Consider the following 19,031-nt stretch of genomic DNA (forward strand, 5'->3'; position numbering starts at 1 on the left):
TACTACCTTGAATGTTCTCTCTTAGATGTACTAGCATAGAAATTCTAATATACACTTGTAGGTATGAATCCTTAGTGCATGAAGGTGCTCTCACAGTACCTAGCATGAATGAGATTTTTAATAAGTGCTCATTCTACTATGAGTGCCTGCTGTCTTGTTATGCTAATTGACCTACAATTCATGTTGAAAAATCACTTTGTTACCAAGGTTAATCCTTTCTTATTCATAAATTCCTTGAAAATATGATACAGTATTATATTACACCTGTAGCCTTTACTGTTTAATACAAAATTTTCAGAATAAAACATGCCAAAATTAACAGAAATACCATATTGTTTCTCAAAAAAATGTCAATGTATGGACTAATAATCCTCAACTTTATAATATCAACAGAAAAACCTGACAAGAGTCCTAAAAACATTTCTATTTTTTAATGTTCACCAAACAATTTACAAAATCTTGATGTTTTCTACTTGTTTTCTCTGGAAAGGCTCTGTGGATACCAATTTCATTTTTCCAGTCTTAACTGCTTCTCAAAAACATCGAAACTCTCCAACCAAATGACAGTGTGCCAGATGGAAGTCAAAATTGTAATGTGCATTGTGGACTGAACAGTGAAACTTGAAATTAATCACAACTCTACTTGAATAAAATGCATCTATCCAACCAAAAACCACGTAAATATTGTAACTTATATATCCATGGAAACATCAAAGACTTCAGAAAGCTAATACACCTAATGTTGACAACCTAGTATCCAACAAGAATAGAAGAACTTCAAGGATACAATGTTCTTGAAGAAGCACCTCCACAAAAGAGCTGAATTAGCCAAATAACCAGAATACTTTCAGAAGATCTGAGTAGATTTCTGAAGGGCAATAAATGGCTCCATTATTCACCAGTGTGTTTCCTATAGTTTTTCTCTTTCAACTGAATTATGAAAGAATCACAAGTTGATTAATTTTAAACAATGCATAATTTTTTATACTAAGATATATTTTTGTTGAAATAATGCTTATAGAATCAAAAATAAATTTAAATTTTTCTGATGTTTATAATGATAATTCTTTCTCAGTGGCTGTTGTAAGGTCTGCATTATGCATGTTAAAATTCTCAGAGTCTAAATTAAAATAAGAACACAGCTCTTTGTATACAATGCAAGAACCTTTGAATGTTATATTGACAAATCATTCCTGAACTACACCCATTATCTAGGTTTTTTTCATAAATTATTCTTTACATTTTTCATACATATTTTGAAGCCTACAGAATGTGATTATTTTGCCTTGAAATCTATTATTTTAAAGAAATAGTATTTTATATTTATCCACACCTATATCATTAAAGATGTCCATCATTCCTTTGTACAAACCCTGGTTTTCATCTAATACAATTTTATTTTAGCCTGAATAGCTTCTTTTAACACAGTTTGTAGACTAGTTTGCTGGTAACAGATTATCTCAATTCTTTTGGAAATATCTTTGCTTTACCTTCAGCTTTAAAGAATATTTTGCAAGACAGGGAATTCTAACTTGAAAGAGCTTTTGCTTTTCTGTTTTTCAGCACTGACTCACTTTCATTGTTCTGATAAAAAGTCAGCAGTATTTCTCATTTTTGTTTTTCTTTATCTCTGACTGCTTTCAAGAGTTTCTCAATTTAATAATTGATTTTCAATAATATGATTATAATGTATCTTGATGTGTTTTCCCTCTTTTTAATTTTTTGTTTATCTTTATTTTATTTGATAGGCAGAGAAAGAGTGAGAGACAGAGACAGACAAAGGTCTTCCATTCACTGGGTCACTTCTCAAACACCTGCAACAGAGCAGGGGCTGGGCAAGGCCAAACAGGAGGTGAAAACTGTATCTGGTCCTCCTGTGTGGATGGCTGGGACCCAGTACTTGAACCATCATCTTCTGCCTCGTATGCTTGCACTAGCAGGAAGCTGGCTTCAGAAACAAATCTGGGACTTGAACCCAGGGAATCCGACTAGGCATGTGGATGTCCTAATTGGATTTGTAACCACTGTGCCAAATGCGCACACCTGTTTTTCCTAGTGTTTATCTTGATGGGGATTTGTAGAGTTCCTTGGGTCTATAGGTTATATTTTTCATCACAAAGGGGATCATAAGCTTAACAGTCATTAGCAACACTGGAAGCTGCTACAAAGAATGGAAGGAGGCGATATTTCTAGAATTAGATTTATGATAAGGTTTCCTTACAGCAGCAGAGCTCCGTATAGATGAGTAACTGTGGGATAAAGACTGGTTTTTCCACACCTCCTATTCCTTAATCTTCTGCCAGCAAATTTCCTATAATCAGAACCATGAAGCAAATGGGCAAGAACAATTAAGGAAATCTCCATACCCGTGACAAAAACAGAGGACAAGAAGCGTGGGTTTTATGGTTCAGTGGAAGATGGCTCATGTGCCTGGACTCCTAAAACCAATGGGGGAGACATAGATGGAATTCCTGGATCCTGGATCTTGGCACAGCTCTAGCCCGGTTCTGAAAGAAATGGCCATTTGAGGGAGAGAAACCGTGAATAGAAAGCTCACTCTATCTCTCCCTCTCCCTCTCTCTCTCCTCTCTGTTTCTCTTTCAAATAAATAATTAATAAATCTTAATTTTAAAAACAAGATAAGAATTGGAGAACTCAGAGGGCTTCCATAGCCTTGGAAACTCATGACTGGAGCATAGGGAGATTACTGATGCCATAGACAGGAGTGTCAATTGGTAAAGTCAACAACAGGAGTCACTGTGCACTTACTCCTCATGTAGGATCTCTGTCCTTAATGTGCTGTACATTGAGATTTAATGCTATAACGAGTACTCAAACAATATATTTCACTTTGTGTTTCTATGGGGGTGCAAACTGTTGAAATCTTTACTTAATGTATACTAAACTGATCCTCTGTTAAAAAAAAAAAAAAAAAAAGAAATTATCAATTCCCAACTTGACTCTCACTGGGATTAAACATGACAATAGGTCTGATCTGATTTCATCATCATTTAAAAAAAAATCATCTATTATTTTTCACTTTATGCTTCTGTGTGGGAGCAAACTGTTGAAATCCTTACTTAATGTATACTAAGCTGATCTTCTGTATATTAAGATAATCGAAAATGAATCTTGATGTGAATGGAAGGGGAGAGGGAGTGGTAAAGGGGAGGGTTGTGGGTGGGAGGGACGGTATGGGGGGAAGCCATTGTAATCCATAAGTCGTACTTTGGAAATTTATATTCATTAAATAAAAGTTAAAAAAAAATGCAGAACATGAGAAATTTGGAAACAGAATTCAGAAAAAAAAATCAGCCATTGATCTCATAGCAAGGTATTGGTCTGACCACTTCACTGTTGGATTCAGACCACTCAGAATACCTGGGCATGCACGATTCACATACATTTGTTCCTATTGCTTTGCCATGTTTTATTACATTTTCTCCAGATCAGCTGTTATTTTTGAAGGCGTTCATTGTTAAAAGATAGTCCAGCTGAAGGTTGTGATGGGTGGCTACAGACAGAAGCAAACACAGGGAAGAATGTAAGACTCAGCAATGAAGACTTTATTGTAGAATAAGAACTAATGGCAGGTAAAGGCACTGTAAAATGTTGATAAGAGGTAGTAGGAAAGATATCTACATGAATCTATGTTGTATTTTCTATGCAAATGGGCTTTTTAATTAGTGAGGACAATCAAGTAATTTTTAACCAGAAACCAACATCACAGTAAGAAAGACCCATTATGATGTTTTCAGTATCTATTCTTGGCATCCCTAAAGCCATATGATATTAAACACCTTTATTGTGACATAATTCTTATGTCAAATATTCACTAATTAAGAGTACAATACACTGGCTTTTACTATCTATACAGAATTATGCATCTATCACCACAATTATAAAATATTTGCATTATCCTTAAAAAAACTCCATTATTTAGCTATTACCTCTTAGATCTCCCAGTTCTAGGAAGATTTGTCTATTCTGGACATTTCACTTAACAGAAATTATACTATATGTAGAAATGCTGTGAAGCATCTAGCTTCTTTCACTTGGCATGAGGTTCACCATGTTTTCCTAGATAACAATACTCCATTTCTCTTTATCACATTGAGGTCATATGATATTTACTCTATTATTTTTAAAAATCCCATATCATTTGATCTTCCAGTGGATTTATCTGTCTTAATCCTGAGGACTTGGATATCATTAATCGATTACCTTTTAATATTCACACAGGAAAATATAAGCTATTTGAATGTTTGATGGTATGCATTTTCCTGTGTAAAAGAGGATAAAGGGCCAACCTTTTTCTTCTTACTACACGGCACAAACTTCCTTTTTATTTTTTGTTTAATATTTACTATAACATGACAGTAACTCTCATTCAGATAACACTTAATAGTTTATAAAATGTTTCAGTTTATGCAAAATTATAATATGCATCCAAAACTTGTGTTGATCAATAGGTAAGAAAAAACTGGATAATTGAAGCATAAACTATAATTACTGGCCAAAATTATCTAGATAATTTAAAAGTATATTCCAAAATGCCCACCATGATAACCCTAAAAATGACAAGTGCAAAATGCCTGTTTGATTTCATTGATTACACAGAAAATTCCAAACATTGAGACTTTCTGCTCCTATAATTCATTAAAAACAGTAGGTTGAAAAGCCCGGGCCATCTTAATGGCAGTGAAGGGGCATTTCTGTGCCGACAAAGTGGTTCTGCTTCAGAGTTGTGGATGCTAAAAGCCAAAAGAAGTTTTTTCCTTCCCTCGTCATAACATCTCATGAATTTTCTGAGACCTTTTGTACCAAAGTGACACAGAGCATATATTTATATGCAATTTCTGAAGTTTAAAATGTGGTAATTTAATATCAGTACTGAGGGAATACAAACTGCAGAATCAACCAAGTACTACTGGTCCCAGTATTTAAGCTAAAATGAATAATGGTGAAGTCCTTTTAAATCCAAAGGTCAAGTCTTATTTCCTTTCTTAAACCCCTTTTCATCTTTTCTTCAGTGCAGTATCTGTATGGCTTCTTATACCATTATTGAACTGCTCTTTGACCTGATTAACATATCATCTCCATGAAAAACAATGATATGGGAGACCTGTCTGGTTATTATCTCTGCCACCTAGGATTTAAAACATGGCTCTCATTCCCAAACAGATCTGTCCTGGGATATCTGAGGCTTATATGCCTTAGCCACTTCCCCAGACGTGCTGGGCACTAATGTTAGAGATGGACTAAAGCTGCCTTCTTTTTCACATTTCATGATTCTTCATGAAGGAAATGGCCCCGAGCACTGAATGTCTTATGAAAGAAACAAACAACAAAACCATAAATTTCTAGAACAATAGTACTAAATCTTAGGCTAGACAACAGGATACAGTTATCAAGAAAAAGGTTTATTCCACAGTTTTGGTAAGTATGAAATTGATTTTTACAAAAAGAAAACCAGAAGATTAGTAATTTACTTGTGTTTAGTATACTAATTATGTGTTTGAAAATGAAAGTACTGTCTTTTAAAATTATCATAAAATTAGCATAGGAACTATGAAATTATAAAAAGGCGTATGCCAAACAAATTGTAAGATTGAGCAGGAAACACCATGCCCTCAATAATAATTTAATGAGAGAGCTAATACGACATGTAATTCTATGTTTTAAGAAAACTTAATAGAAAAGCACAGAAGCTGTGTGTCTCCTTTTCTACCCTAACTTTAAGAAAATAACATTACCGCTTAAGTCCAGGATAATTTAAACATTTGGGTTTTTTTAGAAGGTTTTTATTTAATAAATATAAATTTCATAGGTACAGTTTTAGAAATATAGCAGTTCTTCCCCCCATGACGGCCCTCCCACCTCTACTTCCGTCCCATCTCCAACTCCGTCTCCCATACCATTCTTGTTTAACATTCAGTTTTAATTATCTTATATACAGATGATCAACTCTATAATAATTAAAGATTCCAACAGTTTGCACTCACACAGACACTAAAGTACTGTTTGAAGACAAGTTTTACCCATCAATTCTTAGTACAACTCATTAAGGATAGAGGTCCTACATGGGGAGTAAGTGCACAGTGACTCCCGTTGTTGATTTAACAATTGGCATTCTTTATTTATGAGGTCAGTGATCACCTCAGGCTCTTGTCATGAGCTGCCAAGGCTATGGAAGCCTTTTGAGTCCACAAACTCCGTCAGTACTTAGACAGAGCCATAAGCAAAGTGGAAATTCTCTCCTCCCTTCAGAGAATGGTACCTCCTTCTTTGATGACCCCTTCTTTCCACTGGGATCTCACTCACAGAGATCTTTCATGTAGGTCATTTTTTGCCAGTGTCTTGGCTTTCCATGCATGAAATGCTCTCATGGGCATTTTTTTTTTTTTTACAGGCAGAGTGGACAGTGAGAGAGAGAGACAGAGAGAAAGGTCTTCCTTTGCCGTTGGTTCACCCTCCAATGGCCGCCGCAGCCAGCGCACTGCGGCCAGCACACCCAATGATCCGATGGTAGGAGCCAGGTACTTATCCTGGTCTCCCATGGGGTGCAGGGCCCAAGTACTTGGGCCATCCTCCACTGCCCTCCCGGGCCACAGCAGAGAGCTGGCCTGGAAGAGGGGCAACTGGGACAGAATCTGGCACCCCGACCGGGACTAGAACCCGGTGTGCTGGTGCCGCAAGGCAGAGGATTAGCCTATTGAGCTGCGGCACTGGCCTCTCATGGGCTTTACAGCTAGATCCAAATGCCTTAAGGGCTGATTCTGAGGCCACAGTGTTGTTTAGCGTGTTTGTCATTCTATGAGTCTGTTGTGTGACCTGCTTCCCATGTTGGATCATTCTCTCTTTTTTATTCTATCTATTGTTATTAGCAGACACTTGGTCTTAGTTATGTGATCCTTTTGACACTTATTCCTATCAAATGATCAGTTACACATTTAAAATGATCATTTTAACTAATAAGACAGCATTAGTACCACCCAGTTAAGTGAGATTTGGAGTCCTAACACGATCAACTTATTAGGGAACATAGGAGAAACCCTACAAGATATTGGCACAGGCAAAGACTTCTTGGAAAAGATCCCAGAGGCACAAGCAGCCAAAGCCAAAATTAACAAATGGGATTGTATCAAATTGATAAGTTTCTGTATGGCAAAAGAAACAGTCAGGAAAGTGAAGTGGCAACGGATAGAATTGGGGAAATTATTTGTAAACTATACAACGATAAAGGATTAATAACCAGAATCTAGAAAGAGATCAAGAAACTCCACAACAAAACAAACAACCCACTTAAGAGAAGGGCCAAGGACTTAAACAGACATTTTTCAAAAGAGGAAATCTAAATGGCCAACAGACACATGAAAAATTGTTCAGGATCTAGCCATCAGGGAAACACAATTCAAAACCACAGTGAGGTTTCACCTAACCCCGATTAAAGTGGCTCTCATACAGAAATCAACAAACAACAAATGCTGGTGTGGATGTGGGGAAAAAGGTACCCTAATCCTCTGTTGGTGGGAATGCAAACTGGTAAAGCCAGTGTGGAAGACAGTTTGGAGAATTCTCAGAAATCTGAATATAGTCCTACCACATGACCCAGCCATCCCACTCCTCGGAATTGACCCAAGTGAAATTAAATTGGCAAACAAAAGAGCTATCTGCACCTCTGTGTATTGCAGCTCAATTCACAATAGCTAATACATGGAATCAACCTAAATTCCCATCAACACAAGACTGGATAAATAAATTATGGGATATGTACTCTATGGAATACTACACAGCAGTAAAAAAAAATATGGTCATTTGCAACAAAATGAGAATCTGGAAAACATCATGCTGAGTGAAATAAGCCAGTCCCAAAGGGACAAATATCATATGTTCTCCCTGATCGGTGACAACTAATGAGCACCTAAAAAGAAACCTGTAGAAGTGAAATTGACACTATGAGAAGCAATGACTTTATTAGCTCTTGTACTTACTGTTGAGGAACAGCTCATTATTTTATTATTTTCCTTTTCTACTTTTTTAAAATTTTATTTATTTGACAAATAGAGTTAGATAGTGAGAGAGACAGACAGACAGAAAGGTCTTCCTTCCATTGGTTCACCCCACAAATGGCCGCCACAGCCAGAGCTACGCTGATCTGAAGCGAGGAGCCAGGGGCTTCCTCCTGGTCTCCCATGCGGGTGCAGGGCCCAAGCACTTGGGCCATCCTCCGCTGCCCTCCTGGGCCACAGCAGAGAGCTGGACTAGAAGAGGCATAACCGGGACTAGAACCTGGAGCCCATATGGGATGCCGGTGCAGCAGGTGGAGGATTAACCAAGTGAGCCACAGCGATGGCCCCCCTTTTTTTACTTAATCCATTGGTTGAACGCTTTACTTAACACAGAATTATTCATAGGTGTTTAAATCCAACTGAAAATAGATCCCAGTAAAAAATAAGAGTGGGAATAAGAGAGGGAGGAGATGCACAGGTTAGCACACATTCCCAGGGACTTACCCCTAAGGGTAAAGCTAAACATTTGGTTTAAAAATTATATTTTTCATTGAGTACTTACAATTCAACCTAAATGCTTATTCTGTTGTTAGCTTCCTCTAAAAGTATGATGCAAGTCAGTATGTCTAGTTTAGGGTTATTTTCTCAGATAATTTTGCTCTGAAACATATAAACACCAACACACAAACACAAATACATATATTGCCTGTGTTGTGCAAATATGTGTGTATCCATATGTCCATCTATAACTATGTCTACCTTTATCAAGCTTATTTGCTATTGTATCAACAATATGATATTAATCTATATTTATCCAGCTTATATACTATTGTATCAATAAATTAAAGAAAACATCCAAGGTTCCTATAATTCTTTTACTCTGTTAGGTGGCTGAGAGTGGAACAGTGGGAGTCCTCCTTTCATTTTACAAGAGATGTTTTTCACATCTGTTCTGCCTTTCCTTATAATAAAACCTTGAATCTCAGATGAACAAGGAGCTACTCAGAGTAAGGATCCTGTCAGTTTTCCCCACTTGAATTCAATAACAGTAATATGTACACCTTCCACTCCCCATTATTACAAAATGGAGCTTATTCTTTTCTCTCTCTTTTCTCTTTTCTGTTGGCAGGAACACTCATGGGATGGCAGAGACGAAACAATTCTTTCCTTCGTTCTACAAGATGGAACTGTTTATCTCTGGCTGTGATGTCCAAACCCATGCTGGACTAACTAGAGTTTGTGGTAGACAAATAATATTATCCATTGTCCAGTTCACCAAGACTGGGTAGTCTTTTCCATAAATATTGGGTTGGTCTCCCCTTTACTCTTCATGTTAAAATTCAAGGTCTCCTAATCTCTCATGTGGAGTTTTGTCGTGGACCCCATGGTCTCTCTCTCCTCTAAAGTCTTCGACATGCTGATGCCAAAATAAACTTGCATAAGCCTGGTCTTAGAAAATAAGTAAAAGTCAAAATTCCACAAATCTGTCTTGACCCAGTTGGAAATCTTAGAGACACTGCGTATATCTAGTGGGAAAAACAGGAGGGGGTACCTACTTAAGAGGAGTTACATGCTAAATTCAAGTGACAGATGAGAGGCATGCAAGAGAAGGGAATTCTGAATAAGATGTGATGGATATGTTCCCTGTTATGTTGGAGATATTGCTGGTCTGTAACACATACACACACACACAGATACATACCTGAAATAGCTTTTACACAACCTGTCATTGCTGTAAATGACCAGCCACTAAGAATAAGTTTAGGAGATGAGACATAACTAACATCTCCAAATACCTCAAAATACTTCCTTCATAAAGTCATCCTTGATTAACATTCACATATGAAAATTGTTCTGATACTATATATTCCCTATTATGAATAATCATATGCCTGCTCAAATACTACCTGGAGTTGTTCTAGCTTAGTTCATATGTGTTGATCTCGCTGATGAACAATTAAACCAACAGGAACAATTCTGTACTAATCTACAACAATCACAATATAGCAGTATAAAAACAAAAAAGTGAATAAGCTTAATTGAGTTGGTTATTTGTAACTGATGGAGATTTAAAATATAGGTTTTTTTCTTAAAGACAGAATCCTTGATTAGAGATAATAAATAACTTCATGAGTCTAATTCGGATTAGATAAGGCAGGATTCTGATTCTTAGCTCTGTGTTTTGTCTATAAGATTTAATCTACCAAATCTAAAATATAAAATGATAAAGTGAAATAAATGATTCTTGTCAGCTTACCTTACAGACAGAACTTAATAGGAATATGTATCACAAATGAGAAATAATAATGGTCCTTCCCTGTTTTTTCACAACTAAATCTCAAGTAAGTAAAAAATCAGACTGAAAAACATGGCCAGTTTCAGAGTGAAGACACAATTGCAGTGCTTTTATAGAAATAAAATACCTTCTGCATTAAGACACATAATATAAAATGAGACAGTATTTGAATTAGAAAAGCTGTGTACCTCATAATTCACAACCTAGGTATTATAACTATACAACAGAATTTGGCCAAAACATTTTCTTACCAAGTACCATGTTTACAATCCATTGCTGGCAAATCATTTTATTTAACTAGTTGGTGGCCTTTTATTCTGTGAAGTATTTAACATTTAAGTCTTACCCACTTGTTTTTAATGTGCCACAATGGTATGACTGCTTAATACTGCTGAACTATGACAGTGGCACCCTTTTTGAAAAGACCATGCTACCATTAGAAATGGGTCATAAATCAAAAGTCATTAACTCATTTTTAAAAGGGCAGAGCCCAACAATGCATTACTGACAAACTTTCCCTACATCCATTTGCCTTTATTAAATATCACATTTAATGTCTACCTCCATGCATGAGATAGCTTCCTGGAGCATCTCCCTATGAAAAAATTAAAACCATTAGGAATTAAATTTAATTTCAGGTTTTATTCTAAATGAGCAAACCAATTCCCTTATGCAACGTTATACAGTAAGCTAAGTGTTATTAATTCTCGCTAATACAAATAATGATTCCAGAGTTGCTAGTTTGAAAGCATTCATGCACTCTTACAAAGGAAAAATTCAATTAATTATGAAGAAAAATAGGTTGAGTTAGAGTTTGTTTATTATTCTTTTACCCTGATTTTAGTTGTAAAAAAAAAAAAACAAGATGGGATAGAGATATGCATCTTTTTCACATAATAGGCTATGTAAAAATAATGTTAAAATACTTTTCATCTGATAGGGAATCATATGTCCATGCTATGTGTGAGTCTTCCTGCATTAACATCCCAAGTTGCATTTTTAGAATAATCTGCTGTAGTAGTCAAGTGTAAATTTCTCAAAATGAAGACAAATAATCTGTTTCCTAGACCCTCTTCTTTGGAGAGAACTTCTGTGTAGTCAATTTTATATTTGCTTTCTTTTGTTCTGAATCTTAGAAAATAAAATTTTTATGAATTTTCACCTCTCTGATTCCTAGCTACAAGTGCTATCACAAAATGAGGCCAGAGTCAGTTCTGATGAGAGCAATGTGCAGTCACTCAACAAAGCTACCCTGGGAATTTCAGAACAGGCAGGAGAAAGTTACACTGAGTGAAAGTTTGTGTTGTTTTTTTTTTCCTTCAGCTGACCCCTGGAAAAGAAATCAAATGTTGGCAACTTTGTTTACGCTATCAAAATTATTGTTTTATTTTGGATTTATTTTACTTATGATGGAATCTCTTTTCTCAGACACCTCTTTAAACAAAATAATAAAGAATTATTACTTGGGACTACCTGCAAGAGAAGGTTGCTCTAATGTAAAGTAAATAACAGCTATTTTATAGGAAAAGTAAAACACATAATTGTAATAGGACAATACTGTTTTTAAAGACTTAGTTATTTAGTGACAGAGAGAGAGAGAGAGAGAATCTTCTACCTGGTTGTTCACTTCCCAGATGGCTACAAGGTCAGGGCTGGGCTAGGCCAATGCCAGGAACCTAGAACCCCATCTAGGTCTCCCATGTGGGGGCAGAGATCCAAGCACATGGGCCACCGTCTGCTGCTTTCCCAGAAGCATTAGAAGGGAGCTGGTTTGGAAGTTAAGCACCTGGGACTTGAACTGATGGTGTTCTAAGATGCCAGCATTACAGGCAGTGGCTTAACTGGCTGCATCACGATACTGGTCCCCCAAAACTGAATACTAGCCTTTTATTTATTTTTGACAATATTTAGGTTACAATATTTGGTTGTTGGGTTACTATTAAATTCTGCCTCCTGCTAAGTGTGACTATTTTTTTTATCGTCAACTACTTGAAAGGCAGGCAGAAAAATAAACACAGAGAGATATGTTCCATACTGGTTCATGCCCTGATTCTTAATTATAATTTACTCTTCCTTTATTTTCTTCCTTCTACCTCCCTTTTTTTCATTATTTGGCTATCTACCATTCTTAACTTCACTTTCTCATCACATTTTATTTTTATTTTTAATTTTGAAAGGCAGAGATACAGAGAGAGAAGGAGAGAGAGCTATACCTTTCATCTGCTGGTTCACTTCCGGAAGGGCCACAACAGCCAATGAAGGGCCAGACTGAAGCCATGAGCTGCATTTCCCACATGGGTTCAAGCACTTGGGCCCTCTTCACTGCTTTCCCAGGTGCATTAGCAAGGAGCAGGTTCAGAAACGGAGCAGCCGTGATTTGAACTGGCACCCATATGGGATGTAGACACTGCAGACAGAGGCTTAACCTCCTATGCCACAGCGCTGGCCTTTCATCACATTGTATTCTTTTTTAATTGGTAAACTTAACTCTAATCATATGTTGTTATAAAAATCCCTACTCCCTGGTTATAATAAAAGGTATCAGGTTTACTGTAGCAGATCTCAGATCTCTTAATATACTCAGAATCCCCACAAATGGATTTGTAGATATTCATTCTCTATTTCTCAGATCTGTTTTATTAAATACACCTAGTTCCTGCCATCAGTAACTTTCTCAATTCCAGTGGTTCTCATATAAGCTGTGCCTGCTGATGATCCTGGGTTCTTGATCCAAGCTCACCTTTGTTGGGTTACTATTAAATTCTTCCTCCTGCTAAGTGTGACTATTTTTTTAATTTTTACTGAAGTTATACAAGATTATGTGTTTCATACATACAGATTTAGGAACATGGGGATTCTTCCCACCCTACCCTCCCTCCTGGCTATGCTCCCATTCCTCCTCCTCCTGCGTCTCCTATTCCCACTCTTCATTCTGTTTCCAGTTTACTTCATGATCCTAAGGTTAACCTGAGTTCAACAAATACTATGAAGAAAAAAACACTGCTCTGCAACAGAAGCGACAATGGCTGTAACAATCATCAAACTTAAAATGTCCATTTCACTCCAATACATTACATTTTAGGTGCTATATTAGTTACCCCAGATCAGGGAAAACATATGATATGTGTCTTTCAGGTACTGGCTTATTTCACTAAATATGATGGTTCTCTTGATGTTACAGTATTGATTCTTCTCTGTCAGCCCTTCTTGAATATTTGAAGAAATGTCAAGTTTATTTTTTATTTGTATTTGTTTGATATATTTTTCTATCTTTTTATTTTAGGCTTTTTGAGAATTTTTGTTCTTAGTTTTGTTTCTTCCCAACAACATATATCCTTATTCAATAAAGGGAGCTGTGCTCTTTTAATTAGTAAGTTATTTTGCATTTTAATTAGTGTAATTTTTATTTAATTAGGTTTTATTTCTGTCATCTTAACTCACATTTTCAATTAAAATGTAAATTGTTAATATTGTTAAATTAAGACTCATTTCTGCCACCTTACTCTTTCATTTATTTTTCTTTCTTTAGACCTATCTACCCCCTCCTCTAGCCTGTTTTCTTCTTTCCAGACAGATTTCTATTTTGATTTAAAAATTACATAACTTATTTTCATTGTGATGACTTTTACATTATCTTTAGATCAGTATTCTGTTCTTACTGGTTTTCTAAATGTACAAAAATTTATATCATTCTCCTCATAATTATAACCTGTTTCCTTCTCCCTCTTCCTCTCCGCCTCCACCTCCCTGTTCCTATCCCTCTCTTTCTGATATTTTACCCCTGTATCTGTAGTTTCTCTCAGACTGGTTTTGAGGGAAGATACCAGCAGCCTCAGCAGTTCCCAAAGGCTTTGCTCGTACCTCCCAGGCCCTGAATGCCTGATGAACCTACAGCTGCTGGGTCTCGGGAAGGTTGATCAGTTACAGGAAGCATCACAGAATGTTCAAACTGCCACATCTCTAGAATCTCCTGTATTTTAAAATTTAGTGTGGATCTGGCGCCGTGGCTCACTTGGTTAATCCTCCATCTGTGGCGCCAGCATCCCATATGGCGCCGGTTCTAGTCCAGGCTGCCCCTCTTCCAGTCCAGCTCTCTGCTGTGGCCCGGGAAGGCAGTGGAGGGCGGCCCAAGTGCTTGGGCCCTGCACCCCATGGGAGACCAGGAGGAAGCACCTGGCTCCTGGCTCCTGGCTTTGGATCTGTGCAGCGCAGGCCGGGAGGCCATTTGGGGGTTGAACCAACGGAAGGAAGACCTTTCTCTCTTTCTCTCTCTCTCACTGTCTAACTTTCTCTGTCAAATAAATAAAATATAAAATAAATTATAAAAAATTTAGTGCAATTACTTTGAATTAGCTTGAATTTTGCTTAAAGCAAGTGGTATAGCTGTGTGAGAAATTTTAGTCATGGAGCTGTTCTTTGCTTGCAGTACCTATTTAGGGAAAATGTGAACATGCATCTGCCTAGATGGCTCTTGTGGATAGTAACTGCAGTAATAAAGGCAATGAGATGCATGACAGAAGTTCTAGGTGTACTCTTTCAAGTAAGAACTCAGTGTGCGTTCTTTTTGTTCAGAAATCCTAAATTGATGCCAAATATAAGCATCTTTGTTGTTTTTTTTTTTTTTTCTAAACCATAGGGTAGATAAGCCCTAAAATAACTTTCAGTTTTGAACCTTCCCTGGTCCCTACTGAAGTCTTCTGTTTCTTATATCTTCTAAGGTTCCCCTGAACAGTAGGTACTGTCCTTCACTTCCAAAACTTTGCAGATCCTCCCTCAGAATGAAATACTCCATTCTCTCTACATTATTCCATTTTTCTGCCAATTTTCTGCTGATGTTGAAGAGGGGTTTGATGTGTTTTGATGTGGCCTCCATGAAGTCAGCCCTCACTCATGCTTCTTAGCTGGGATCCACAAGATACGTCACATGATATCGTCATACTCTGTGCGTATATATATATATATATATATATATTGACAGGCAGAGTTAGACAGTGAGAGAGAGAGAGAGAGACAGACAGACAGAAAGGTCTTCCTTCCATTGGTTCACTCCCTAAATGGCCACTACGGCAGGCGCACTGTGCTGATCCGAAGCCAGGAGCCAGGTGCTTCCTCCTGGTCTCCCTTGCGGGTGCAGGACCCAAGCACTTGGGCCATCCTCCACTGCACTCCCAGGCACAGCAGAGAGCTGGACTGGAAGAGGAGCAACTGGGACAGAATCCGGCACCCCAACCAGGACTAGAACCTGGGGTGCCGGCGCCGTAGGCGGAGGATTAGCCAAATGAGCCATGGCACTGGTGCATATATTTCCTTTTTTATTTTTTAAATTTTTTTATTTAGTAAATATAAATTTCCAAAGTACAGTTTATGGATTACAATGGCTTTCTCCCCCCATAATTTCCCTCCCACTTGCACCCCTCCCATCTCCCGCTCCCTCTCCCATTCCATTCACATCAAGATTCATTTTCAATTCTCTTTATATACAGAAGATCAATTTAGTATATATTAAGTAAAGATTTCATCAGTTTGCACCCACACAGAAACACAAAGTGTAAAATACTGTTTCAGTACTAGTTATAGCATTTCTTCACATTGGACAACACATTAAGGACAGATCCCACATGAGAACTAAGTACACAGTGACTCCTGTTGTTGACTTAACAATTTGACACTCTTGTTTATGGCGTCAGTAATCTCCCTAGGCTCTTGTCACGAGTTGCCAAGGCTATGGAAGCCTTTTGAGTTTGCCGACATCAATCTTATTCTGACAGGGTCATAGTCAAAGTGGGGGTTCTCTCCTCCCTTCAGAGAAAGGCACCTCTTTCTTTGAAGGCCCTGTTCTTTCCACTGGGATCTCACTCGCAGAGATCTTTCATTTAGGTCTTTTTTTTTTTTTTTTTTTTCAGTTGTCTTGGCTTTCCATGCCTAAAATACTCTCATGCGCCTTTTGGCCATATCTGAATGCCTTAAGGGCTGATTCTGAGGCCAGAGTGCTATTTAGGACATCTGCCATTCTATGAGTCAGCTGTGTATCCTGCTTCCCATGATGGATCATTCTCTCCCTTTTTGATTCTATCAGTTAGTATTAGCAGACACTAGTCTTGTTTCTGTGATCCCTTTGACTCTTAGACCTATCAGTGTGATCAATTGTGAACAGAAATTGATCACTTGGACTAGTGAGATGGCATTGGTACATGCCACCTTGATGGGATTGTATTGGAATCTCCTGGCATGATTCTAACTCCACCATTTGGGGCAAGTCCGATTAAGCATGTCCCAAATTGTACATCTCCCTCTCTTATTCCCACTTTTATATTTAACAGGGATCACTTTTCAGTTTAAATTTAAATACCTAAGAATAATTATTTCTTAAAGTAATTTTTATTTGACTGCGTGAAGTATTTTGAGACCAGGGTCTGTTTATCTTACATTTTTATACCCATCCTTGGCTTCAGTTAGTTATAGGGAATATAATGAAAGGCTGTAGTGATACTTTTGGTTTCACTGAAGTCTATTCCAAAGTGCAGTTGAGTTTTGTGATCAAGAACTTGGCCTCTGCCACAATCTTTATGGTTATGTTATTTAATTTTGGTGAATATTCTAAGTTTTCCATTTCTTAAATATGAGATGAAACTAGATGCATTTAATACTACCATGTTTGAAGACTAAAACTATCATTAATAAAAATTCTAAGAATTTGTATCTATTGTGTAGTAAGCTACTAATATGGATAACTATTAAAAAATGAATATTTGGGGATGGCACTATGGTGTAGTGGGTGGGGCCGCTGCTTGCAGTACCAGCATCCCATATGGGCGCTGGTTCAAGTCCTGGCTGCTCCACTTCCAATCCAGCTCTCTGCTATGGTCTGGGAAAGCAGTGGAAGATGGCCCAAGACCTTAGGCTCCTGCACCCATATGGGAGACCTGGAAGAAGCTCCTGGCTCCTGGCTTCAGATCAGCACAGCTCTGGCCATTGCAGCCAATTGGGGAGTGAACCAACGGATGGAAGACCTCTCTCTCTGTTTCTCTGCTTCTACTTCTCTCTCTGTGTAGCTCTTTCAAATAAATAAATAAATCTTTAAAAATGAATTAATTATTATATAATGCCATCAATACAGATTTTCTGCTAATCAGCTTAGATTTCTTTCATAAAAACAGAGGTGAACTGGATTAAATCTAACTTTGATATTCCCAAAACTATTTCCTCTTTTTTTTTTTTTTTTTCAGTAACTTCTCTTTGTTTTCATGTGGCCCTGGATACCTCTTGTCAGAGGAAAAAATGCTCTGATGAGATTTACATGAAAGTATAAAAGGGTGTCTTCAAAAATTATCTTTGATAAAATAATCAATGATAATCCAAAGGAGAAGATATCTGATGTTGAAATTTTAGGCATCAAAATTAAATAAGTGGTTGGAAGTAATTTTGGGCACGATGGCCTTTTGGTAGTGTTGAACCATGATAAATTGGCCTAAATAAGCCTTCGTACTTGAACAATGAGTTTTGGTCAAGGAGACTTTCATATGAAATGATAAGTTGATGTGCAAAGAAGCTATAAAGTAAACTAAGAGTTTCTTGTTACAGCTAGGCAGCTGAGAAACAGTCAGTCACAGTAAATGACCAATCAACAATTCCAGGCTGAAGGCTGGAAAGTTATGCCCAAATAAGGCAAATGCCAAAACACACTAATCAAGCAATCCTTGTATATCATTTCCTATGTTTCTGTTTATGAAAGTAGCTCATTACATTACACAGAGGACAAGGGAAGAATTGCAAAACATTTTTGGTCTGGAAACCTGCCAATTTCTATCACCTTTATTCTTGCTCAAATAAATTTTGTTAAATTTAACTAGTCTCAGTTATTTTCTTCTAAAAATAAATATCACAGAAATCTTACTCTATAAGGAACTTACATATCCATTAATTCAATTAAAAAATAAGTATGAAATCCTTACCATGTCAAATATTTTTCCAGGTATATGGGAATACAGATTTGTATTATGTACTTTTATCTTCATATAACCATATAATCTAAGAAGGCAGGCAGTAATATCGTGTATTTATGTTGCTTTAAGGGACATTTTTCTCTTACTTTTATAATAGCTATCTTGTGATGAAAGAAGATTGGGATTTTCATTCCAAATAAGTAGATATGGAGAAGTTATTGGGTTTCCCTCAAGGTCACACAGTTAGAAAAAGGTAAAATCTGAGCTTACATAAAGTTTTCCTAAATAAAATTTTTTCTCTATAGCACTTACCTTAACAACTTGAATCTAAACTGTGATAAACATTATGAGTATGAAAATACCACAGATATTTAGATGAAGGAAAAATTAATGCTTGCAGTTAATTAGTGATGGTTTTATAAATGAGTCATTCAGAACATGGGCACTGAAGAACAGATTGGAGTTTTAGAGGTAGAGACTTTGCAAACCTAAGGAAAGGAAAGAACTAGACAGCAAAGATGGCAAAATCTTGATCATCTGTTACAAAGGCCAAATGTCTTGGATGATTGAAAATTAGATATGTGAAAGAAGTGATTCTGATAATATTTAAAAGATAGATTGGAGCTAGAGCATAGAGAATTATAAGTTTGCTCTTTTCTCCAAAGCCAAATTGTGTTCAGCCCTGGCCAAGTAACAGAATCAATTTTACAGCTTTTTTGAAATGCCCATGGCCTGGCAGCACTCCCAGAGATTCTGTTCATTAGATCTTAGGGCCATGGG

At 37.0% G+C, this 19,031-nt stretch overlaps 1 long non-coding RNA gene across 2 annotated transcripts; it reads right to left on the reverse strand.

The window, feature by feature from the left end:
- Nucleotides 1–489: 489 nt before the first annotated feature.
- On the reverse strand, nt 490–6,111 carry LOC103345738 (uncharacterized). 2 transcript variants are annotated; one of them, XR_011386798.1, is made up of 3 exons: nt 6,006–6,111; nt 3,405–3,514; nt 490–2,507 (listed from the first exon to the last, which is right to left on the reverse strand). It is a non-coding gene; the product is annotated as an uncharacterized lncRNA (long non-coding RNA). The 2 variants fall into 2 exon arrangements; XR_007914613.2 differs by having other exon boundaries at nt 3,382–3,514.
- Nucleotides 6,112–19,031: the final 12,920 nt, after the last annotated feature.

The sequence above is a fragment of the Oryctolagus cuniculus genome, chromosome 2 (assembly GCF_964237555.1).
Source record: "Oryctolagus cuniculus chromosome 2, mOryCun1.1, whole genome shotgun sequence".
In the NCBI taxonomy this organism is placed as follows: domain Eukaryota; kingdom Metazoa; phylum Chordata; class Mammalia; order Lagomorpha; family Leporidae; genus Oryctolagus; species Oryctolagus cuniculus.